General features: G+C 43.3%; 2 long non-coding RNA genes across 3 annotated transcripts in view; both read left to right on the top strand.

The window, feature by feature from the left end:
* LOC135920789 (uncharacterized) overlaps nucleotides 1-27,032 on the top strand; it is a 121,242-nt gene extending 94,210 nt beyond the window's left edge. The window contains exons 1-4 of one of the 2 annotated variants that reach the window (XR_010570311.1): nucleotides 5,839-5,986; nucleotides 19,509-19,635; nucleotides 23,443-23,554; nucleotides 26,731-27,032. This is a non-coding gene — a long non-coding RNA (uncharacterized lncRNA). Of the gene's footprint in view, nucleotides 1-5,838; nucleotides 5,987-19,508; nucleotides 19,636-23,442; nucleotides 23,555-26,730 lie in introns of those variants that run through there. The other variant, XR_011507965.1, reaches the window with a different exon arrangement.
* LOC135920785 (uncharacterized) lies at nucleotides 17,146-18,723 on the top strand. The gene is made up of 2 exons (XR_010570308.2): nucleotides 17,146-17,586; nucleotides 18,486-18,723. It is a non-coding gene; the product is annotated as an uncharacterized lncRNA (long non-coding RNA).
* Nucleotides 27,033-27,424: the final 392 nt, after the last annotated feature.

Raw genomic sequence — 27,424 nt, 5'->3', positions numbered from 1 at the left:
CAGCAAAATTTCCAGCGCAGCTGCTTCTGTTGGGAAGCCATAGTAGAATAATGATTGCCTGCAACCGAAGTGCACAGTACATAAGTTTCTCGGATGCGATTTAGCAAACTATTCATGGCTGAACCCAATTTCCTCTATGGTAAAACCAGCGCCACTGCTCTCACTTGAAGACGCCTCAATCCTCAGTATAACGCTTGTGTATAGTTGTAATTACCCTAGGAGAATCATTCTTTGCAGCCGCATCCGACATAATGCGTGCCACTCGAGAAAATCTTGAGCAAAACTTTTTCCTGAAAGCGTATCTTCAATATCAACATCGAGATGAACACCAAGATATTTTCATCGCTGCATATATCACGTCGTATTTGTCCCTTGCAAAGTGGGCGTCAAATCTTTATTTTTCTATCAATCTTTCCGACATTCTTAATATTCTTTTTGCCTTGAACATCCTTTGAGTGGAATCGCCTTCGCACAGAAATCCAAATGCTAATATTCTGAAGTTTCGAATAAAATTAGCTAGGGTTGTGTAACCTCAATTTCTTAGTTACTGAATAGGTTCCTTTTTTTCATTTTTCGCAACACTAGTCAATATTGTACACATGTAAATCTGATTCCTTATTACGCACTCACAGGTATAACTAAACTGTAACAATATTTAACAAGAGGAGTGGTCACCTCCAACGGTGTATACAATTTGTGAAGCCTTCTAAGCTGCGTAGTTGAACTCTTTTGGACTTCAAGGCTCAAAGCTTTCCCTTTCGAGCTAAATAATCAATTGCCTTTATTCGCCACTTATTTTTCATGCGCATTAAAGTATCCTCTTTGTTACTGAAATTTCTACCTAATGAAGTAGCTTTTCAAGCGTATATTACACGCCGTGCTTGCTCAGTGGCTATGGTGTTGGGCTGCTGAGCACGAGGTCGCGGGATCGAATCCCGGCCACGGCGGCCGCATTTCGATGGGGGCGAAATGCGAAAACACCCATGTACTTAGATTTAGGTGCACGTTAAAGAACCCCAGGTGGTCAAAATTTCCGGAGTCCTCCACTACGGCGTGCCTCATAATCAGAAAGTGGTTTTGGCACGTAAAACCCCAAATATTATTATTATTCAAGCGTATATCGCACTTCTAAAAAAGACCTATTTGTTGTTTAGAAACATGTATCACAATAAAAAAGAGGCACTGTTTATTAAATGCCGTCATGAAGCGTCCGGCATACATAGAAAGCTCGACAATATATTTGAGGTTCTCGTGTCATGCCTATAGTCAGAATTTTCTTTCGAAAAACATTGCCGCATTAATGCATTCTCAAGGTTTAGATTTTCACTGCATGTGTAAAACTTTCAAATCACTTACAACCTAACTAGAGTTGGAAATCTTCAGCAGAGAAGTCGGAAAGGGGTAAGGGGAGAAGCAAATAGGGCGGGGTGATAGACTATTGGCCTTGCCCGTTCCAGGAGTCACCAGTTTGTATGTAAACAATGTAGCACGAATTAGTCTAGTCTTAGTATGTCACAACAAGAAAGCTCCAGTAGCAATGCGACTAACACAGCTACCAATAGATTTAGATAGAGGTAATATGAAAGGCAAGATCCCACAGCATAACTAAAGCTACAGCTAAAGCATATAGCCTCTACTGCGAAAGGCAAGAGCCTACAACATAGCTAGAAGCACAGCAGTAAGCAACGACATTTATGTTTGCGACAACGCAAAAAGGTGAAAAAGAGAAAAATTTGCAAATGACTTGTCAGTAATTATAACAATGAAACAAAAGCAAAATGCGGGACATTTAATCGTCCCGACTCGATTAAGACGGCACAAAGGACATTCATTGGAACGTAAGGACTACCTCGCTTAAATAGGGGTGGTCGGCAGCGCTAAATTCAACTGTAGCTTCATTTTGACTGCATATGTGAACGGAAACAACTGTAGTTGACCAAGAGGACCACATGTTGGAGGACAGTATTCTTATGAATGCATGAAAAATGAAACTGCGTGTTACCATTTAAGAAGAAAGTTGGTACCTTTGAACTGATTATAAATCGAAAAGAATCGCATTTACCACAGTTTGCGTTGCAAGTAGTATGAAAACCAAGTTTCAGGTTTCTTTCGTTCAATTAGTGATATGACAGCTGCTCCCCTGTCTATCACTTCAATTTCCCAATTTCACCAAATTCGGGACATTTAATCATCCCGACGGAGTTAACACGTTACAAGGGATATTTATTCAAGTCGGGACGGCCTCGCTCAAAACGGCTTGATAGGCAACCTTAAATTCAACTGCGGCGTTTTCACGACATGTGTGAAGAAAAAAATTACCGACGATTACGTTACTTCCTAATGAGAAATTTGAGCGCAGCAAAATAGCCACCGCACAGGGCGAACGGCAGCGGCAATTTCGGCTCGGGCGGTGCACATGTACAGATCCGCCGCCACCGATCTGGCTCTCTGATTGCCACCGCACAGGGGTTGCATTGGAGGAGGAGCGAAGAAAGGAATTAAGTTCGAGCCGGCGCTTTGACAACCGGAGACTCGCAGGAAGAGGGGGGAGGGGGGCGGCGTGTACACCCAGCGGCAAACGATGGGGGCAGAAGCGCGCGCAGCAAGCGGACAACACGATAAAGGGAGGAGGGAAGAGATAGCAGCGACTGACTGATGCCGCTGACGCCGATAGTGAGTCAACCCCAGCTGCGGAGTTGGTTTCAGGGACAACGCCGCCGATGCCGACACAAACAATATGATACCCTCGCTTCCGCAGCGCTAAGAACCAGGTCTGGCCGTGGGAAGGTGGTCACGTATTCGTCGACGTGCCGGGGCCTACGTGAAATAACCGGCGCGTCAGCAACTGAAGAGCACCCTATCCGCCACACAAGAACAGGGGGGGGGGGGACCCTTTCCTCCTCTTTCTGCATGGCGGCGACGGTGTTCTATGCAGTCACGTTATCTTGACTCTCTAGCGGCGTCAGCGGCATCCAGCGGTATCAGTCGGTCGCTGCTAGCGCTGGGGGGATGAAAGGGGGGCGGAGCTGGTTACGAGGCCGACGACAACGCCGACGACGACGCGAAACCCAGGAACGGATGCCAAAGAGCTGCGCTCTAAAACAACTCTGGATGACCAAGAATAGGATATGTTGGAGAACAATACTCCCATGAATGCATACAAAATTAAACTGTTTATTATTGTCTAAACGGCATTTCTGTACCCTCGAACAGGTAATACATAGGAACGAATGGCATTTACCGAAGTTTACCATGATGTGTATTTATAGGCGCTTCCGAGCAACAGCAACCCTTAGAAAAAATTATTGTCTTTAAATTTAGAATTTGATGAGAGATTGAAAGACCGTATTGGCTGTTGTAGGCTCTTTGTGCACGTGCCTGCAACTTTTCCTATTGTTTTTTTTGTCGCAAAAAGGATGTAACAATCAATCCTTCAGTCTAACCCTCGTAAATTTTTTCAGATTATCTCCCCGCCTAAGCGCCAAACACAATTCCAGCTATCAAACGACGACAACGTACTAATTGAAACTGAAGAATGTGCTACATTCTTTAACAACTTCTTCAGATCAGTTATTTTCCCCTGCTATAAATTTCAGTTCTATCGAATTACCACAACGCTCGCCGAACACAATGCCCGATATCCAGATTAACGCTGACGGAATAGCTGGACTAATACACGCTCTAAAATTATCCTCCTCTTCTGGTTGCGATCAAATCAGCAGCAAATTACTTAAAGACATAATTTTCCTGTAAAGCACAATAATTAGCTTACTTTTCCAACAATCAATCAGTACTGGTGAAGTTCCCCACGATCGGAACAAGGCTCAAGTCATTCCCATCCATTAGTCTGGTGATCTAACAAAAGCGTGTAACTATCGTCCAATTTCTCTAACAAGTATCCCGTTTAAACTGCTACAATATATTATAGCAACCAATCTACATTCCGCAACCAATCTAAAGAACTACCTTGAATCAATTAACTTCTTCTATTCATATCAGCATGGTTTTAGAAAACAATTATCTTGCGAAACTCATCTCTCTGAATTCACCGATGAAATCTTACAGCACGTGGATGATCACCTACAAATTGCCATCTACTTAGACTTTTCGAAGGCTTTCGACCATGTCCCCCACAATCACCTACTTGCCAAATTATGTACTCGTGGAATCCCCCCATCATTGATTGTTTAGATCAAACATTTCTTGAAAGGACGCGCACAATACACATCCGCTAACTCTCATGACTCACACCTTTCTGATGTTACATACGGTGTCCCCCAGGAAGCAGGCTTATCCCCCCTGTTATTCTTAATCTATATCAATGACCTGCCATCTAACACAAAAACTAGACTTCGACTTTTTGCTGATGACTGCGTCATCTACAACGCCATCCATAACTCTGGTGATTCCACTGACCTAAAAAAGACATAGACACTATCGCTCATGGTGTGAAAAATGGTTCATACCTCTTAGCCTTAATCAGTGCCAATGAATGTCCTTTTCCCGTAAGCGCAGCATCACAAATTACGCATACCATACAGGTTCAACTAAAATACCACGAACATACTGCTATAAGTATCTAGGTGTTGTTCACTTGACATCGCCATTATCATGGGTTACTCACAATAAAACAATATGAGTAAGCGCCTCACGCACATTTGATTATTTTGCGTCGCAATCCGAAATCTGCATCGCCCGCTATTAAACAACTTCCACATAAGACAGACGTTCGGCCGAAACTGGAGTACGCTTCATCTATCAGGCACCCCTCACAAGCATATCTCGCCTACCAATTATAAGTCATATCATAAGAAGCCGACAACCACTGACACCAAGGACAATATAGGGGTATTTCCCCTATGCTGTCTTTGGTGTCAGTGTTTGTTGGCTTGTTATGATATGACTAATAAAATTTGGGCCCCTCGGTTAACTTCCTTTCTTCGTGTTGACTACGAATTACAAGCCACTGTGAATCCTACCGCACGCTTTATCTTGTCAAACTACTCAAGTAAGACCAGCATAACTGAACTAAAACGCACACTCTATCTTCCCAGTCTCCAAACACGTCGTATCATCTCGCGTCTCGGCATGCTTCACTTTTTCTACTTTCAACCCAATAGCCTGACATCCTCGACTACGACTTCCGCCAAGAATCTCACCCCGCCTAAACCACAGCTGTCCAGTCGCGCACATTCAGTGCCACGCGTCTTTGGTGAAGGACCCCCCTTTTTTTTAAAATGCAATAGCGGTGTGGAACACTTTTCCCGAGTGTACTGTTTCTTGCGCCGACCACATGACTTTCCGTGAAAAACGAACAATCCGCCTCACCTAGAATGTTTTGTGAAAGATGCACTTGCTACTTGACCCCTGTTAAGTATTTAATTGTTAGTGATTCATTCTCATGCCTAATATTTCTTTTACACAGTGATTTCGATGATTGTGCTGCTTGCTCGGTTACTTCCTGAGTGTTATTTCCGTTTCTAATCTTCTATCTTTTCTTCCTCTTATCCCTCCTTTTTCTGCATGATGAAGAGCTCGTCCTGCATTCTATGCCCCCGCCTTATGTAAAGCCTCCGGGCCTTTAAGGCTTCAATAAATGAAATGAAATGAAACAAGCGATGAACTCACGCCGCGGAGCGCCTATATTATTTCGATTCTTTGAAAATCGTTTTTTTTTTGCGCCTTGCGAGAGAACAATCGTACAAGTGACCAAGGGATGTCTCAGAAACTGTGCTTTCTTTCATTCGCACGAGGATTGTCCGAACCGCTTAAGTGATGTACTGCTGCCTCTTTATTTTCGTTCCTGATTTAATGACGGCACAATTCTTCTTCACTGCATGAACAAACAAGTTACGTACTATTCTGCTTGGTACAGTAACAAAATTCGCAGCCACTGCTTAAATTGTTTTCTATGCATTGCTGCAGCTGTCAGCTAGCATTGCACATTGCATACAGCTGGAAACAGAGCAGGATGTGTCCACACAGGGTAAGTGTGCTCCTGACGCTGCCTGTACTGTATATTCCCTTCAGTTGCTCTGCGAAAAAATGCCGGTTGCTGCCGCATGTTTCAGAAATTTATGCTGGAATCTTTGCACGAATGTTCTACTGGTCGAAGTATTTGTTTTCTTCATCAAATCAGCGCTCGGGCATACGTGAATCTTGGAGTGCACCGCCAATTAAACGCGACAGAAAAATTTATGACGACACGATAGTTCTCTGCAAACCATGCATGAGCCCAGAGTGTGGAGCTGGTACTGCATTTCAGACAGCTGCTTTGACTGCTCATTCGGTTATAGCACGGAGTACCACATTGTCAGTACCAGGCAGCAATTTTAGTGCTTCAGGCTAGGGCACCTTGTTGTGTAAACAAGCTGCTTTTTTACATTATTATTTGTGGCTGTTTCGACAGTTTCCGCATAAAAATTTGCTAACCAACTCAACAAGTATGCTCCACTCAGAAGTTCTTGTTCGGACACAAGAATGATTCAGGGCTCTCAACTTACAGGAATGGCTGAGAAGGTTTTATTCGATTAGCAATTCATTATATTTATCAGTGGTAGTTTAATGCATAAACTATGTTCTTTTGCGCTTAGGGTATTTTCACGTTAACCGCAACAATCGCATGATATTTAATTCTTTTTTTCTTTCATTGGTCAGCACAATGAGGTACCGTTTCGCACCTGAGCACATAAATACTATTTGTGCAGACATGGACCGAGCGCATATTAGAAATATAGAACATACACGTAAGAATAGTAAAGTAGCTCAAAAGAAATAAACGAAAAGGAATAATGAAAGCACATATCAGCTCTAAATAAAGGCATTATATATTTTCTTACACATGAGTGCATGTATTCCACGGCGCAAAAAATAGGCTACTCATGACATCACGTGACAGAGCCTTGTCACTTGGCGCCATGAGTAGGTTATTGAGAAGGCAGAGAGAGAAATAACCTTTATTGAGTGCTTGATGGGGTCAAAGGCAGTGAGAGTGGCGGGAGACGGCCCCTTTCGCCCCCCTGCCTTTTACGGCGGCCAGTCTTTGTACACACACACACACACACACACACACACACACACACACACACACACACACACACACACACATATATATATATATATATATACGCATATATATATATATATGTATATATATATATATATATATATATATATATATATATATATATATATATATATATATATATATATATATATGTGTGTGTATATATATACATATATATATATATATCTATATATATATATATATATGTGTGTGTGTGTAGTCTGGCAACGTCAGCGGCCATCAGGACGACCCACAGCTGATCCTCCGGGTCGCTACTGAGCAGCATGGCCTCGCACTGATCACCAGAAGTGAGTGCAGGGTGGGTGCCATGTTTCTGGGTGCGCGCGACCTGTTGGCATGCCCAGATATAGTGATGTAGGTCGGCAGGATGGTTACAGAGCCTGCAGAGTGGTAGTGCCAAGCAAGCACTGACGGGGTCGCCATTCCTTGCATGTACTCCACTTCGTCCCAGCACACAAATGCGCATGGAAAGTGCATAGTTAAAAGCTTCGTGAAGCCATAGACACTGAAATCGACGCATTTTGTAAAGACGCCAAACCTTGCTCGTCAATACATTTCTGCTCGCAAGCAGCTCCTCAAACGATGAGGAATATTACGGATATTTTATGTAAAGATGAGATACCATATAGCCTTCTTCGGCATTGTTAGCTAAAAAGTGCGAAACTTCTTTCAAACTGCTAATAAAAACGGGAGGTTTATATCATGAATTTTTATCATATCTCTCAGAGATAAGAGTGCGTTCTTTCTGCTAGAATGCGTTTTAGGAAACAATGACTTTTAATGTGGAATCGACATTCTGCGTCTTAACAGCAAAGAATACCTGAAGGTCGATGCCTCGACGTTTATCGAGCAAACTAGAAAACTTGTTCAAACTGACGCCTTTACAACTGTCTGACAGCATTTCTCTTAACCTTTTTTAATGTGACACTATCGTATAGGCGCTGAAAGACAGATCCAATTGCTTAACATGGTTTTAGTCTGAGCGTGCTTACTGTTGCGCCCACAAACCTTTCTTCTTTCCTAGGCAAAAAAGTGTGCCGTTAAAGATTCCTCTTTAAGACAAACGTCTGTAGATGGTACATGTTAAACTTTTGGGTAGCCCTCGACAGAGCAGTACAACGTCGAATCCTTCCGGAACCCATCTGTCCGTCTCCAATTACGGGGCAAGGCCACAAGCGTGTCTCACCGTGGTTAATAGCGTAGCCGGCGAATTGGTAGGCTGAGCAACAGAAAAATCCTTCGTGCTAGTGAAGGGAGAATATGTACATTTACGCTGTGCAGTCTGCGATTTCCATCACAGAAAACTCCCCTGCTCCCGACGCCATTGCAATCGGGTAGGCCACGCGGCAGTTACAAAGGCGCGATCACAACGGCTGCGAGACGTGTGAACAAAATGCCATTGTGCAACTTTGGGTAGTGGCCTGAAATCTGGACAATGTGTTGATCTTATTGTGAAGCTTACGCCTCCGCTTTTTCTAGAATACTAAGCTCTAGGCAGCACACGAACCATTTGGAACAATCGGTTCCTTGCGACGCGGCCGCGGTAACGCCAGTAGAAGCGCTAGACATGAAATCTTGTGATGCTTACACTAACCAAGAAGCGTAGGCTTTCTAATTCATTCGGCAGCTGTGTCCTCTGCCCAAATAAATTATTCACAACGACGCAATCTTGCTATATCTATACACTCACAGAATTCTCGCGCCTTAATTTCCTCGATATCGCTATTATTCGGTGGCATAAAAGCTTTCATAACGAAATATTTGGTGCCCAGATTGGCCTTATATGTGAGACCGCGACTGCCCATCCCACCCACACGCTGAGTGCGTTTTTGGGGAGAAATTTCATTGGCACATCATCATATGTCTGTTTCGCTAGAAAGGCAAAACACTGTTCGCTATATCTATATGTTATACAATTAAAAGAATATTCGAAGATTCATAATAATTCTACGAACCATGTACAATGCATTAAACATTTTCTTCATTAATAAACAAGCATGGTGTGGCGCGCACGCAGACAAACACGAACCCCCCCCCCCCCCCCCATGTCACTCCAATCACCCTGATCACTCACTGTCCCAACGATGGCGTGATGAAAACCGCTGGTGCCGCAAAGTTTACATGCTTCTTTTAAAGCGAACGTTTCGTACGGCCGCTGCAGTTCACCACTTCAGTTGAGCGATGTCTCTAAAATTCAGATTACATGATCTCTAAAACTCGGCGCCTGGCAAGCTGTTCCGTGCACCCACCTCGGCTTGCCCGTTGCCTCACGTCAGCACCAGCATCGCTTCCAGCAAGCGGCGTGCGGGCAGCGTATGCACTAGCACACGCACGCGCCAACGGCTGCGCTGAAGAAGCAGACATGCGCTCTGCTCTTATAGCCTGGATGTGGGGCAGCGCGGGTTCGTTGACCTGTCCTACAACATTTGGTGCGATGGAAGACAGCGTGCATCAAGTCACTGTTCTTTTGGGTTCGCCCTCGCGTGCTTGCCCGCGCACCCGCAGCACATCACGTGACCGTTAACATGCGGTCGTGCGGGCCGCTCGTTCTCCTAGCACTTGCACTTTATTTGAAGCGGCACGGGAGGGGCGACGGCAAAAATGAGACTTGGGTGTCAGTATAATTTCTATCGCAATAAAAAAGCAAGTGTCTAAAGGGGGACCAGCTCACCGATTGATTTTGATGTTTTTGACGCTTGTTGAGTAGTTCACTTAAGTATTGGAAGTTCTAAACCAACAATAATTTTTATATTAGTGCATTCTTCTTATTTCTATGAGGTTTCTGATCCTCCACAGCATATAGCCGTGACCACTCGACAGATCAGTGAAAGTATAGTCGCCATATAGCAAGAAAAAATGTGGTTTTTCCTGTTTTTAATAATTATCTATAACTCTTAAATACTGCGAAATACTTAAGTGCTGAGGAAAGTTATTTAAATAGGCCTGTTGCTGCGTATATGGAAAACGAGTAGCCAAATCCTGCAAAAAATGAAAACACCCCATATGCAATGAAGGCTATGGTCATATAAGGCCTGCTTTGTAACACTAGCCAACCCAAGAAATGACCAACCCTTCCCCTGCCGGAAAATGGACGTAAGCGCGCACCTGACCCTGGTCACGGTTAAGCAACCCAAAGGCAACGGTGCCGGATTGCTTCTGCCTCTCGCTGCCTCAGCTCGGAATCTTCTTCTTGTCGCTGCCTGATTGCCTGGGCTCGGGCGCCTCTAACGGCTGGATCGGCGCGCCGATGCGAGCACATTCATGGGCGAGTTCTCGCCAACGCTCGTCGAACGCTGCCCGTTACTCGGGGGAATGCACAACGCGTGGCCATCCCATGCGTTTTCAAAGACAGAACTGAACGGAAATGAAGCCGGTCGTATAGAGAAAGAAATTCAGCAAGAGTGGACACTCAGAAAAATCTGGCAACAGGAAACACGTCACACCTAGTGTTAATCGCATGCGTTAGCTGACGCGAGCATGGGGGAAAAAAAAGAATGGGAAATGAAGTTAGAAAACGATTTATTTTTTTATTCTTTACCACTAAAACTAAAAAAAATTTGCGTAGAAATTAATTTATACTTGGCGACGTATTTTTCTTGCGTTACCTAGCAACAAGCTAGCGGCACGCCAGACGCGCCGTATGCATGCGTCATACGCCAGACACTCCACCGAAGCGTGCGACGCCGGTCGGTGCATGTGAACGCTCGCCTGTTCGGCGACCCGTCTGTCGTTTTTGGATGTAGCCTGGTTTCCTGGGCTCCCGGCGTATTCTTGCGTCCCTTCTGCATTTCGACACGGCGCCACTGCACTATTGGACTAAGGCAAGCTGAGAAATTCGGTTGGACAGTACGCGACGCATTTCACGCAATTTTAGCTTTTACGGCACGGAATCGAGACTTGTGACGCAGTTAGCGAAAAACAGCTCGGCAGTCCTGGTGTAATTAATTTGAGTTAATGAGTTAATAACTCGTACTGGGAGATGTTTGCGACGCTTTCTATGAGCCCCAGCATGGTTACAATCTATTCCGCCAATTTTTGGGCACATTCGCCAGACCCGGCTTTGTGACGCAGTTAGGGAAAAGCAGCTGGGCCGTGTGGCGCAGTTTCGCGTGTACTGAATCTTATTCGGACACGTTTTGGCGCTTTCTCGGGGCCCCAACGTTATCGTAAGTAATTTCGTTACTTTTTGGTTACTATTGAAGCCCAGTGGCCGTGCCCGGCGTTGTGACACAGTTAGCGAAGAGCAGCTCGGCCGTGGTGACAAATATAGTTATGTATATATACTGTATATGTATATGTACTGAATCTTAGCGAGACAAGTTTGTGATGCTTTCTAGCGCCCCGCTTGTTTAAAACGCGACGAGCGACTACCTGGAGTGGCAACATGGGAGTCGGTTGTTTGTGCCGGCAGAACGCGCAAAAGATTACGCCGATAAGCTGAAAAACCAAGAACTTGAAAATCAGGTCTTCGGAAATACTGAAAACACTCTTTGCACCTACACATTTGTCTTGAGTGCGAGGAGAAGGCATTCAACGAGCGTCTAGCGTGGTCCCGCTGAGAGCCAGTGTTATGGCCAATTCTGTGTGTCTAGCGTACCATCGCACCGGCTGAGGCCAAGTTGTTCTGGACACGCGCCGTCGTCCGAGTATCTGTGTTCCTAAAGTGCAGGAAATAATGCCTGGCAATGGGGAGTGCTTGGAAATCAGATGCCTTCATATTTTGGGGTATTGTTTCGTATAAGTCGACTATTTTCTACGCCATGTAAACGTCGAAGGGAATTGCTTTGGTTCGTAATGCTGCGCATTCACCACTTTCACACGCTTCTCCTTTACACGCGGTATCTCTATGAGGTCGAAACACCAAAATGACACGACTGTAATTTATTTTTAAGCTGATGCCGTCCGATGTAGCTTCGCACGGGAACTACTGCTGCTTACCTGGCACCACGATGTTGGATAAACACACAAAAAGCCCGGAAAGAGCGTTTATATGGAACAAAATAAACACTTCCTTATTTACGAGGCATTTTGTGTCTACTTTATGAAATGGCACGTGGAACAGATTCGATGGAGGCTTGTAAAGATTGTTCGAAATTATTTTTTCTAAATAATGAAACGATTCCGCACTCTGCGCCCGTGGTTAGCCAGCAGAAGAAAATAAACGAAAAAAGAAACGCCGATTAGTGCAGCCGGCGTAACGCTTGCTAGCTAGTGCTTGGAACGCGTGCGCGTTCAAAAACGAAACCGGAAGGTGTTAATCCCATCCGTTTGGTGCGCTGCCGTCAATTTTGCTGCTAGGCTCTGTGGTTGTGTCAATTCTTCTTATATTCCTTTCTCTATGGCCGGTGCGGTGCGCCCGATACCCTTTCCGGACCTTTCCCTCCCCGGCGGAAGCGAAACGGTTCTGATTGGTTGCGCGCGTGGTGTGAGCGCGCGCCTATGCAGCTGGAATCCTTACTAATGGCTCACTCTCCGGCGCCGGCACCTCTGCCAACTGATCAAACCGCCCTTCCCTGCAGCTTCCCTGGGAGCAACTGCGATTTTCTTTCATTTGCTTTGCCTGAACAGGTCAACGCCACTTGTGAGCCAATCCAAGTTTCGCTTGAAACGAGGGATGAAGATCACATGCCGGTGCCACTCTCCCCAGATGTGCCTTCAGCGTCCTAATGTGGCACTCTAGGAGGCTATAGTACTTGCCAAGGCTACTATTTCCGTGAGGGGGTGGAGAGACTTTCTTGGTTAAGTGCAGAGCGCGCTGTCTTGTCAAGCCTAGCACATGGTGACAAGGCGTTCGCCGCGGAGGATGAAGTCTTAGCAGTGAGGACAGCAGACGCGGGCGGGAGCGTGGCACGCTAGCGTCTCGTAGAACGGCTCCGATCTAGCAAGCCCAACTGACAATTTCATTACTGTTTAAATAACGTCATACTCTATATACAAGTCTTGTATATACAACTGATTTTGCAATGGGAAGAACTGGTGCAAGCTCCTCAATCTAAAGAACTTCGTGGCAAAGCAAATCTCGCCAAATTCAGCAGCAGCGAGTAAGTGCACTAGAACGCTCAGAGCCACCATGGAAGAGGGAGCGAAGCGAGCGGATGAAGATGTATTTTTGTTTGTTTAGATATACTGCAACGCATTTCGGTGATTTTACCAGGTTGGTACTAATGATATCATTGAAAACAAAGAATGGCGCATACGTGAAGACATAGTAGATACAGGTTATACAGAAGATACGATAGATATGAGCCTTCGAGGCACAAGAAATATCGACACAATAAAAGCATCAATGCTTTCGTTATGAGGAGGGGGGGGGGGGTCCATTTTGGAGTATTTAGCACGGTCGTTCAGAGGAAACTAGTGACAATAGGATACAAGTAGGAACAGTTCACTTCAACAGAATTCATTTAGTAAGTTCATATTCTAACTGTGAGGAAAACAGCGGCAACGAGGGTGCTGAAACAATTGCATTAGTTATCTTATTCCAGTCACCTATGGCGTTAAGAAAGAGTGAATAATTAAAGCAATTATGGCGCGTGCGAAAGGGGGTTATATAAAGGTCTTGTTTATGCGTAGTTGAGTAGCCAGAAGAAAAAGGGGGAACATGTCGGCCGTGTCATTTTTAAAATGGCCATTAATCTACTGATATAAGAACTTAAGCATTGAACAACGTTATCTTAAAGATAATGGCGCAAGTTGAGCTCTGTTTAAAAGGTCCGTAACTGAAGTCCCTGAAAGAGTTGTATCGAAAACGCAACGCTCGCCTTTGCACTTTCTTCTAGTTCGTTAATATTCGACTAAGTAGATGGTTCCCATATGATCGCGGCATAACCTAATACTGGTAATACAATTGATTTGTACGCTAAAAGGCAGACAGACGGTGTTAGAAGCTTGAGAGCACGCCAAAGAAAAAAAGTTTATAATTCGCATTTGTTGTTATATGTGCTATGTGCTTGTTCTAGCTCAGATCATTCGTTATATAAAACTCCATGTACTTATATTCAGTTACTTCAGAAAAATTATCTTCCAAAAGATGAAGCGCCAACAGAAACAGCCCACAACTGAAGAAACAAACAATAACACGGCAAGGCGGTTGTCCAGTTAATGAAGCCTTGTCCTGTTATTGTTCGTTTCTTCATTGGCATGCTGTTTCTATTGGCGCTTCATAGTTTGAAAGCTATGAACCAACTAGCCGCACAACGTGTTCTACTGAAATATATCGTTAACGTTGTACCTAAGAATTTTCTTATGACTAATCTTCGTTAAGTCAGTTTTATCAAAGTTATTAACCGCTTGCCATTCTTCGCACCTTATGAGATGCCTCATTCGGAGCAACTGACCGGGTGTGCTGTTAACTTCATAGTGTCAAATACAATCATATTCATAAAGCTTGACCTTATCAGGAACTTGTGTCGCGATATCAATAATAAGTAACAGAAACTACAAAGGACCGATTACTGAGCTCAGGGGAACACAAGAATCAACTTTCACATGTTTTGAATAACAGTCGCGAAAAGATACAAATTCTTCTCTTTTAGTTGGGTATGAAAAAACCAACCCATCAACATTTTATTGTTAAGTACCTTGTCTAATTTGAAGAGTAACTTTTAGTGCAAGACCTTATCAAACGTTTTGGAGAAATCCATAAAAATAGCATCTATTTGTTCGCCACGGGTAATGTATTCCGCAAGATCATGTATGGTGTCAACAAGCTCTGTGCAAGTTGAAAATGCTTTTCTGAATCCGTGCTTATACCTAGTTAGGAAGTTGTGTTCATCAAGAAATTCAAGAATACGATTCTGTACTATATGTTCCCTTATTTTGCAACATATTGAAGTTAATAAAATTAATCAATAATTCGGAAGGTGGTTTTTGTTGTATTTTTATGTATTGGTTTAGTTTTGGCAGTTACCCAGTTGTGTGGTTGTTCACTCTCGAGTAATGATCTGCGAAATAAAACATAAATACCTAGAAGACCATGCTGCATATCTTTTTAAAAACGCATTCAGGATGCCATCAGGCCCAGGCGATTTTTTCGTATCAAGTTTTAGTAACATGTTTAATATGCCACTCTCTGAGATAAGAACATCTGAAATAGCGGATAAGGAGTCACAGAGTTGGCAAGATACCACTGTCTTTAGGGTAAACAGATTTAAAGTGTTCATTAAATGGTTCGCAGTGGACTCTGGATCACTGACGTCCTTACCATTATCATAAGAAATTTCACATTCACTGGACTTCGGAAAAATTGTTCTCCGAAACTTGACTTGTGAAGTAGTTATGAAATTGGGTGATGACACACCAAAGTACCGGCGTTTACTTGAAGTCCGCCGAATTGTTTCATGTGCGGAATGCCACAGTTTAATTTCATTTGTACAATATGCTATGGCTATACAGTAAATACAGTTAGCACAAGCCCATTCCTCGTTTTCGGTGTTTGAGACATTTACTTATATTTTCAATGTACTCGTCTGTTCTGAGAAGGCATCGTATGGTTCCATGTTGGGTCGGAACTGCTAGCGGTATTTTTCTATTCCAGATCTTAGTTTATATACCGTCAATGACAGGTTGTCGCGGCACTAAATACGATTGTTCTTATTCGCAAATGCTATCCCTTACAAAAATCGGTTTGACCTTTCAGTCACTCATGAGTCACCTATCAGTCACCCCTGTCACCTATCTGTAGACTCGACCTTTCTGTAGACTAAGTCCGCAGAATGTCTGCAGACACCGTGCGGACTGCAAGTAGACTTGTCTGTAATATGCGTGCCCAGTGAGTGTGTGTGTAAATATGTATATGTATATATATATACATACATATTCTGAACCATGACATATTTTATAATTACGGTTGAATAGTTTTGACCTTTCAGTCACCCATGAGTCACCCACCAGTCACCTCCACGTAGACCTAGTCTGCAGAATGTCTGCAGACACCGTGCGGACTGCAAGTAGACTTGTCTGTAATATGCGTGCCCAGTGAGTGTGTGTGTAAATATGTATATGTATCTATATATACATACATATTCTGAACCATGACATATTTTATAATTACGGTTGAATAGTTTTGACCTTTCAGTCACCCATGAGTCACCCACCAGTCACCTCCACGTAGACCTAGTCTGCAGAATGTCTGCAGACACCGTGCGGACTGCAAGTAGACTTGTCTGTAATATGCATGCCCAGCGAGTGTGTGTGTGTGTGTAGATGTATATCTATATATAAACGCATATATATACATATTCTAAACCATGACACATCTTATAATTACGGTTCAATAGGTCTGACCTTTCAGTCACCCATGAGTCACCCACCAGTCAGCTCCATGTAGAGCTAGTCTACAGATTGTCTGCATATTGTCTGCAGACACTGTGTGGACGGCAAGTAAGTAGACTTGTATGTAATATGCATGCCAAATATATAAATATATATATATATATATATATATATATATATATATATATATATATATATATATATATATATATATATATATATATATATATATATATATATATATATTCTACATGACACATTTTATAACCGTTAAATCGGCTTCACCTTTCAGCCACCCACGAATCACACACGCACACAAGCACAAACAGACACAAACACACACACACACACCCACACGTGTGCGCATCCTGAACCATGACACATTTTATCATTGCGCTCTGTTTTGCCATTTTAACATTTTGAAAACTTTGTCACTGATTGCTACAAGAACAGTCTGATAATGGCAGTTATATAAATCAATTATTGAATACTAATTGAAATAAGGTAATTAATAATTATAAAATAATAAAAATAAAATAAGACATTAAAATAGATAATTAATAATTAATAAGGTAATACTGGCGTGTTACATAACGTACATTAAATGCAGCAGTTATACTATGGCTCGAACCGCAGCCCGAATTTAAGGACATATCTACCGCGCGACGCCGACACCATCCATCCGACCACCGACTGCGTGGTTGCTTTCGGCGCCGGCCCCCAGGAGGCGCTGGCCGCGAGCACCGGTAAAATTACGGGTGAGTATATTTTCCCGTCTGCACCTGGTCACCGACAAGTCACGGCGTGCACGCGTGCACGCCATGTGCACGCCGCATTGACGGCGACCGATGAGGTAGTGAACATGCCGTGCCGAGAGGAATTGTGGCGATTTTTGTGTGTATTAATGATCCAAAACCCCTGTGACTGCATAATGTAGCTCTCAGTGTTTTCCGTGTGGTGTGCCGATGCCAATTATCGTAGTTATGACCCGGTCGCGCTTTCTTTGTTACCGGCTCATGAAAAGCCGAGGTACTCTTGCTGCGCTCGCATTCCATCACAGTGCGCGGAAGAATTTTTTGAAAGTTGTGCTACCACGTGCTGTAGTTCATCTGCAATTCTACGCTGTTGACGCTGGAGGCACCGTGCACCGACTGTCCTTCCTGCGGTACCTGTGCGATGCGGCAGCAGCTGTCACGGAGACTCGTTTACCGAGCACGCCTAGAAAGGTAAGTCCGGCGCGTGCGCGCTTTCTTGTAGTCCGTGAAGTGGGCATTCCTGTACGAGTAACAAGGTGATTAGTAACGTGACAAACATGATCGTGCTTTTCGAATGTTCGTTCTTGTCGCAGGGCGCATTTAGCGAAGTTTGATGAAAATTGCCCTAAAACGTGATGTTGCCAAAATCTATCGATTATTTGCTTTCTGCTGTGAAGTTTCCTTGCGCCGGGGACTGTTTGATTTGAATAGGCGCAAAAATTCAAGCAGGGAAAGTTACTATTTCTGTACGTAATTTTTCAGCGAGAAATCGTATAGCCATTTCTAGAGGTACGTCGATTTGTCGTCTTCACAGCTAACGGCTGCGCGAGATGGCACCCGATTGCTGTGTACGACGCATGGCCAGATTTTAGCTTGTATGCAAGTTCTTTTATTTATATAGTGTCTTCAGACAGCCTGTATTTCTTGCGTTGGGTGTCATGTGTTTTCGTGTATTTGTAAATGGTTCCGAGATTTCAACAACAGTATCTATCTTTAATGGAAAAAATTGTTTTCTCACCTGAAAAAGAGGGAGTCTGTTCTTTTTCAATGCATCGTCCTTTGGGGCAGGGCTTTGTTGCACCGCATAAATAAATTAGGTTTTCGAACGCTTATCATGTGTTAACGAGTTTTCTGGTTGTGCAATTCGCATTTGACTTGGTACAGACGTGCGTTTGTGTGAAGTTTTTTATAGTAGATTCATGTTTGCTCCAGTTCCATTTACATGTTAACTGCCTGTGATGTAATAATCGGGTATTTGTGCAACCATGCAGTTTCATGTAGCTGTTTGTACGAGACTTTTCACAATGTCACAAGTTTACAGTTTCAGCAGGGTTAACTTTACAGTAAACTGAACATTTCTTCTTGTTTAGGGATGTCACGATTTTGTGAGCCAGAGGAATCTACGCCACTTGGGAGCCTGCGGCACTTCTGCAGGCTGAACAGCGCGTCAAAGCATCTGATTTGCATGCTGCGACAAGGTGTGTGCAAGGCGGTCACTGCCACTCACATGAGATGTCGGTACTCACTACTTCATTCCTTGGAAGCGATATTCTTGGTCCCAACCAAGCAGCCCGGAAGAAATCGGAGACAAATAAAATGTGCAAAGAATACTATTGCGTCTGTTATTTTATTGCATGCATGCATGCCAGTTCCCCATAGTGGGGCTACAGAAATTCTATCTAATGTCTGCCTAAATGCTGTAATCCTGTGACCACAATCTCGACAGACTTTCTGCAGAAATGCTGTATCCTGCAGCTACACAGATTGAGCAGACTTTCTGCAGAAAGGGTGTACCAATTGGGCGCTGGGAGGTGACAGCGGGTGACAGAAAGTCTGTCACCTGTCTTCAGATATTCTGCATCCCGGGTGACTCGGGGTATGCAGAATTTCTGCAGAAAGCGTGTACCAATTGGGTGCTGGGAGGTGACAGGGGGTGACAGAAAGTCTGTCACCTGTCTTCAGATATTCTGCATCCCGGGTGACTCGGGGTATGCAGAATTTCTGCAGAAAGGGTGTACAAATTGGGCGCTGGGAGGTGACAGGGGGTGACAGAAAGTCTGTCACCTGTCTTCAGATATTCTGCATCCCGGGTGACTCGGGGTATGCAGAATTTCTGCAGCAAGTCTGCAATGATTTTTGTAAGGGATGTTCTCCTTTGTCATCGCCTCCTGCTAATGAAGGCAATAGCACGGATTCATGACATCATGTTAAGTAGGCAAACACAAGTTCAAAAACCCATTTATGTGAACTACCAGCCAATAAGTTGTCCATTCCACGTCTGCAGCTTTCCTCTAAATGAAGCAGTTTCATCTACAAAAAGCTGCGCACGTCAGAACCAATCTCTTTTTTTTTCAAATGAGGAAAATATTAAGCAACAACCTCTCTTTCCTTAGGTTCAGAAGACAATCCAGGCGCATCAAATAAAGGTGAAACTGTTAGTAGGGGTGATCATACTAATAGTGAAAATTTCATTTGCTCAGCGGACCCCTGATATCCGTTGTCCTGTGAGATACCATGAAAGTGAGTAAATCCTTACAGTTTTAAGCTTTAAGCACTGCATTGTTCACGGTGTTATTGTATTATACAATGATTCGTACTTTGAAGAGTGAGAAAAACAATGTCTTACATTGCGAAGGAAGAGCCTGTGGTCTTGGCATACAGGTTTTTACGCTTTGCGAGCTATGAGTGAGCGACTATTTTAAACTTTTGAATAACAGATCGAGTATTGCACTACTGCATTCTGTCTTCAAGTAGAATAATCATCATGATTCGATTAGGTACTTGAATCAAATAGGAATATTTGAAAACACGCATCATTTTCGAAGACATTCTTTTATCGACCCTACACGAGAAACACAAAATTTTATACTATCCGCAGTGGACATAACGTACTAGAGCTCGCTGCGTCACCCAGTCAGCCATACTTCACGCCTTAACAGGATCACTCGCTGCAAAATCTCGGTTAGACACGGCATACGATAGTGGGTAGTATTTGGTACTATATAGATGCCGCCCTTGCATCTTTTACATCGGATTAAATCAGAATACACTTCGTTGAAACATAACTTAAGAACAATGGCACCATTATCCGTAACAATTTTTACTAGAGAAGAGGTGTTTATTTTCCCTTAGCCATGGCCGCAGCCTACACGTATGTCTGGTCGCGTTGGTGCGCACAGAAAGTAGTAGCTCTACAAGTTTACCTTTACAAACTTTATACGTCAGTGCGTGACCTCTAATTTTCCCATGAGCTGTGAGTTTGCTAACAATCTGTTAATTGTTTTCAAATGCTTTAGGATCTTATTGAAGCATTCTGTAGTGTCAAGACGGCAACTTTTTGATCTTTTGAGTACCCGGAGTTTCCAATCATTTCAGCATAATGATGAGTAAACAGTAAAATATTTGCAAGCTATTGGAAAAATATTCGATATTATTCGATTTGTATTCGATTCGCTCTAAATTATTGATATTCAACCCCCCCGCCCGCACACTGTTACGAGGATTTTTTTTCGTATCGTCTCAGTGCCAAACACAACATTAACCCTCTAGTTGAGGTGAGAAGAATGGTGCACGCAATTTTCGTCACTTTCTGCATCCATAATCTACTGGTATATTGCCGTGATAAACACTTGAAATACCGAACAGGCGTGCAGTGCTAGAGAAATGTTTAGATTTTGTTGTGCTTGCACGAAAATATACGATTGCTTGCGATCATATGACTCCTGCAGTGTGCGAGAAAAACTGTGTCTCAAAAATTCAGCAGCTTATCCTCTTACACTATAGGCTCTTATGAGCTCTCAAGCATAAGTCACAATGCTCACGAGCTCATTTACTTACACTGACATCATTATTCTCTTGAGTATTTGGGTGCCAACAGACGGCCCGTGTATGCGAGTGGACAGGTGTGAGAACATTGAGAAAGCACAGTTGAGCGTGAGTGGAATCATGAGCGAACTCGAGTGAGTACCTGTGTGTAAGTTGTTGCGTCCAACGCTATTTAGTGGCGGTGGCTGTATGTGGACCTTCGAAGAAGCACACGTAAGCGTATGGCCGGAAATTATGCTGGTGATGAAGCCCCCAGGGTTTTGGGAATTGTTTGTTTTGCAGGAGCACGGCACTTTACATGAGAATGGCGCCATCTTAAAAATTTTGACAAATACGTAAAAGCTCAGTGCAAATGTTCCTAGCTATTCACAAGGAGGTCACCAACTGTAATTTAATCATGAGTGGCTTCTTATTTAGTTTTCAATATTTTGCGGCACCTTCATATTATGACGATAAGATGTTGGTCTTGCTTTGTATAAGGTTTGTTTCATAATTCTATGGTTATTTGAGGCGTAGGAAAATTGAAACTACGAATATTCAGCAATTACACACTCCGTAATATTGTTCACAGTGTGTATGTAAAGTTCGCGTGAATGTGTCGAGATAGGAGGTACAGAAGTATTGCGGTGAAGTTATAGCCTTGATGTAAAGTAGTGCCCATGTTGACGTCCATCTATGTATAGAGATTGCTGTGCGAAAGATGACCCCGCGGGAAGCAATAGTATGAGTATTCTTGTCAGTATTCTTGTGAGTCATTGTGTTTTGATAGAACATAATGATAATAACGTAAGGTGGGTCACGTTGTAATGGCACAGCGGGAGGCATTCCTTTTATGGCCAGTGTTGATGACTTCCTGTACTTGCTCCTGCAGATCTCTCCCTTGTTTATCTAAGGAGTTCGACTCGACAAAGCAATAGTACGGAACACCGCCATAAAATTATGTAGAAGATAGCGCTGCTTTCATCTCCTAAACATTACCTCATCTAAGAAATTTCTTGGACTTTTACTTTTTGCAGAGCTTTGACTGCAAGCATACCTCATAACTCCACCACGAATAGAAAAAAAAACTAAAGAGCTGTATCTGTCCAGTAAGCTAGGTAGATGTGCGAGTGATTTTTGAAAATTGGTAATTTTTTCTATGTGAAAGCTCACAGAAAGTCGGTACATAGTTGACTAGACATTCTTTGAAAGATAAGAAACACGTGTCGCTAAAACACGACGCAGGCAAGCGCTTGCCGCGCGTAATACTAAATGTAATTGAGAATTCGTGTCAGACGAGCATGAAGGGCTGTCTGTTGAGTTGCCACCTATGACCAGGAAATAAGAAAAGTAGTGACTCTACGCCTCTTTCCACGACCACGAGATGCAATATAACTAGTAGCTGTTTGTTGAAACCTTGTGGTTGTAGATGTCATGATGCATCCTCGTATATGTGGGCTTTTCACTGCTTTAATGTACTGTTTCCGTGCGTTCTTAGCTTGAATCCGGAAATAATTATTCCGGGTTACCTTACCCTTCAGAATTACGGTTGCTTACGGTTATTTTGAGGTAAGTTGTAGAATTGACTAGGCAGTCCTGCCGATTTCGTTTTATGATATGACAGGACAGGGTATGTCTGCTACAACTTTCGCATGTTGCTTGATCTTGCGATGAAAGCAGCCAACGTTTCAACCCAACTAGCCCCATGCCCGAACACCTGTAGTGCTCTCAACAAAGCCTTCTCTGATGGCACGATTTAATTTCTAAGCCGTATCAGTGACTATCAGCAAATCGCACCGCTGCAAAGGCTGCGAATTGTCCAACCAGACATTCAATACTGTGAAATTGTTTTGTGAATAACAGCGTGCGAAACACAAAGGGCCAATGTAAGAGAAACGTACACCGCGCTGCATAGGTAGCTTCTCTGTTCTTCTCTTGTTTTTGTACGTGCTGTTATTTGACGGTCATGAATGGCCAGCTAACCCGAATTTCAGCTGTCCCGAAGTAGCTTTATTAAGGCATGTCGTGCTTTCCCTGTGTACCCCATTTAGCAACTCTTATTTCAGCAATGTTGAGCCAGATACGAAATCATGTCTTGTTGGCTGTGGAATTCTTTGGCTGCGCATGCTGAAGGGGCTAACTTTCTCACAACAGTGGCTGAATTCTACTGAAGATAAAATGAGGAATTGTTGCAGAAGTTTTCTTTGATGGCTGTTTGCGAGAATTTGATATAATATCGCCGTTGAATGCATTATTGCAGGACTGATAAGTATGAGTACCTTTGGTATGAACAGATCTGCAATATGTTCGGCGCAACTAGATGACTCACTTCTCATGGCACAGTATAGGGGGCAATATATATGTCAATTCATTGTACATAATAAATTACGGGAAAGCCCACAGGGTAGCACAAGGTCTCTATGTATTATACTAAGAAACCCGGATATAACGAAAATTCTTGAAAATTATGCCTACATTTTCAATAAAAGGAAGTCTAATATAGTGTTCCCTGATTCTCTTTAGGTGGGTGTTTTTTTCTGGGATACTTTATTCCAGCTGGTCAAAGTATGGAAATTCGAAACCCCTGTGTCTTTATTTCTTGTTCTACGAATGGACTGACAGTTTCCATCACTGGGTAAGCAGTTGCTAAGCGTTGTACTTTGGACAGTATGCACGTGCTTGTAAGCATCCCATTTAGGCACTGCTAAAAATACTCATGTTTACCAAATTGCATATGTCTTGCGGTAAAATTGCCTTTCTTTGTTTGTGTCCTAAGAAAATATGTTGATGTAGTAACTGCGTGGCATTTGCTAGCGCAGTGAATTATGGGGGCGACCTTACGAAGCTTTTCCTTCGTAAGCACTCTTCGCATTGACTCTAATATGACCAGCATCAGTACTGGGTAGGAATAGTTCTGAAAAGTAAGTATACCATAATAGCTTTATTTGAATACAGGCCCAGAGCACTAACACTTCTTTCATTTGAACAGACACCATATACACCTTTTCACTCAGAGATGAGTGAAAAGTTACAAACTTTTCAGCTTAGTGCCATGCTAGGGTCCTGAATGATAACATTCCCGCGTAATTTATCTTTTCAAGGTGAAGCCTTGTTTCACTAATTACAGGCTTTTCGCAGTAAGTGGGTAGATTTCCGGGTGCCATTGTGTAAGGTTCCTTGAAAAGAAAAATATTTACCCGACGTTGGAATGAACTCCATTCTTCCAACACAACATGTCAATGCTCTAGTAATTGGGCTACGCTCTCGCCTTTTCCCACACAGGCTTCTGATAATCCAAGGACAACTATTTCTCTGAGAGTGGTAGGGCTAACGTCACCTTACAAGCGCATGCTTCACGATGAGTGCAAGTGCGCTTGAGAGCGCGGATGGGTGCTTAGGGCTCTTCAAGGCCACAAATGCAGGAAGCGAATACGTACCTAATAGCCAGTTTTACAACAGTCCTTCACGTGCCTCCCGTCACGCAGCATCAAGTTGCTTATAAAAGCGAAAGCGTTCCAGTTTCCGCTGATCCTATTTTAGGGCAGCTTGCACCATGGCAGTCTTTGTTGTGTGAAGCCGCCTTTCGAATTTTGCCCACATTTCTCAATCCTTTCCTTGTAGCACCTACCGCTGCATAAAAGCTATGCTACATTGCACCGTAATTCGGTATAGCTAAACTTAACGAAACAAGTTGCAACATTTCTTCTCCAAAGTTCAAAAAATGTTGTTATGCCATTCGCCTGGCTGCCAGGCTATCTCTGTTGCCATCATATAATATTGCTCCTGTCTTAAAACAGGTGCTTGAGTCACGCATAAACAGTGGCTCACCTTTCAAAAGATGATCAAGTCCATCGGGCAACGCTTTGCCGAAGCCCAAACACTGCTCGATAGCAATGAACATTCAACATGTTTTGCATTCCATAGAATTCCACAGGGCGAAGGATCTGCATACTTCTTTGCCAATCATAATCATTGAACAGTTTTAAATGCACTATTATGCCTTTATTGTTAAGCAGTGTTACACACAAACTCAACAATATGGTATAAAAATTATGCAATTTTAGTGCATCGCTTGAGTCAACGTTATCCGAACCATTTTGCAGAACGCTTGCTATGCAGCATTGTTCGGAGTTTCGAAAACTTTTGCCAGATAGATTAACGTGTTTGTGTAGACCGACTAATAGGGTGCGTAACGCGAGTGTGTGCGTGACGACCACATTGAGAGGGCGGTGACGTGGATGACGATAGTGCGATAGTGACAGTACTGGCATGACGACTCTTAATTTGTGCTTGGGCCTGGAAACCTCACAACCGGTTTCCTTACCTGGCACTATCCCGAATGCAGTGCAGTGTCGCGCAGCTTGTACGTAGTGCTAAGTACTACGGCGAAAACGCCGCGGAATGAAAGCTGATATCAACGGCGTGCATTCAACATGGCGTCATGCAATTAGAGAAATCGCAGACACGGCTTGCAATAAGCCATACGGGCGCAGGGATACGTCGTAAAATTTGTGAATATATGGGGCGTCGGAACTATCATGCACCAAGCTTTAACAACATGTAAATGCCACGTAGCTGGACAAAACCATGGTAATGTTGTTTGCCGTCGCTTGGAGATACTCGGATCATTTTTTGAATTCCGCCTAATTACACAATTAGCATGAACTAATTATTCATCCTCTCAAGTAATGTAACTAGCTTAAAAGTGTCAATGAGAAAATTGCAGGGCAACGTCAAGAACGCCCAATACTGCTTTCTGTTGCTCCATACGTGGTGCATAAAAGTGTTTTTGCGAGCGTGGAAGAAGGCCACGAATACACGCAAAGAGCTTCGAGCGTACAGTCACGCGGCACTTTTGCCAGTATTCCCAGGCTTCTTTCACGCTCAGAAAAGCACTTTCACTAAGCACGTACTGAGCAACAGAAGCAATATCGGGAATCTTTCATGTTTATCCATAATCTCTCATTAACACTTTTCATCTAATTATAATGTTTGAGAAGTTGATGAAATATTTATGACTAAATATGTAATTAGGCGAAATAAGATAATACTTTCGAAGCGATGGCAAACCAAATTACGCTGGTTCGGTCCCTCTACGCAGATTTGCATATTTTTAACTCTTGGTATATGATTATTCGAACAGCCTGTATATTATAACAACATTGTCTGAATATACATAACGCGGCTTAGACTTCGCCCAGCACTGGAGACTCAGTAAGTTGTCAAACGGCTTTGTTGACGAGCGGCACATACCCAATGCCCATGTTGACTTCAAAGAGGTTCAGGAAGAGGGGCATGCAACTCGTGGGCATATCGAGTTGCCCAAGTTGGTCCGACGGTTCGTTTAGTACGAGCTTCCCTCAACAAAACATCCCGATTAGGCCATAGACTATCCAGTCATCTAATGGGTACATATTAGCGTGATGCAGAAACAATGACTTAGTAGAAGGGAGTAGGTCAGAACCGAGCAAAGCCACTAAAAAACAAGGGACCTAATGTGCTAGAAATGTAGTTGAGTAAAATATGTCGGTGGGCGAGTTGGTTCAAGTCCAGTGATCTAAGTTGCCGGGGAAACTGTTAAAGACCCACTCCGACTGAAAGATACACATCTACTTTCTCCCCTAAAAGTGTTTTTGGAAAAACGCTGACCACATTATTAGCAGCACACTTCTCTGAAAACTGTCAGTTTCTGCCAGATGAATTCGAATGCATCTGTCGTACAACACAGCTACGTGTCACAATTCACGGTTGCTGATGTATATTCATTGCAATTTCTGATGAGCTAATTACATAAATATTATTAAAACGCAGGTGCCCGATGGCAGCCGGGAGATGTCGGCACCAACACGGAGCGTCTGCACGACCTCCCGGAGGATTTCCCACCTGTTGTGAACGATGTCGTGCTGCTTAGAGAGTATCGCTCTCACTAGATTTCTAAGACTTTGAGTATGTTCATGAAAATGCGGCACTCTGCCACAGCAATCTGCCACACAAGCATAATAGGAACTTGTGCGCATACATTTGCAAACAAATTTGAAACTATTGAAGAGAGAAAACTTTACTAACTGTTTATGGCGAACATCTATATTAAACTTTGCTTATATTTTGGCTAAGTCTTGCCTATCTCTCTCTCCGTCCGATCAATTTTTTTTCTGTTTATTCCCCTACCCATCCTTTCGCGCAGGGCAGCCAACCAAAGTGCATGTGGTTAACCGCCCTGTCTCTCTACATATATCCGTTCTCTCTCTTGGTTGTATTCGAGGAGGGGAGTAGTTGTTTGAAAGGGAAGCTTCGGAAATGGTAATCAAACGTGTTAGATGGAGAGCGTTGTGCTCGTGAAAAGAAAGGGAGGCTTCTGGCACCACCATTATGTATACCACAACGCTCAACTTTTCATGTTCTGCTTTATGACACCAGTTAATTTATCAAAAATAACCATTTAAAAGGGCTCATATACTTTGATGAAAATTGGCAGAAATATTTAAAATCTCCCTCTGATGTTTCC

The sequence above is a fragment of the Dermacentor albipictus genome, chromosome 8 (genome assembly GCF_038994185.2).
Source record: "Dermacentor albipictus isolate Rhodes 1998 colony chromosome 8, USDA_Dalb.pri_finalv2, whole genome shotgun sequence".
Classification (NCBI taxonomy): Eukaryota; Metazoa; Arthropoda; class Arachnida; order Ixodida; family Ixodidae; genus Dermacentor; species Dermacentor albipictus.
The sequence above is the reverse complement of the archived record's forward strand: the minus strand, read 5'-3'. Positions and strand labels throughout refer to the sequence as shown.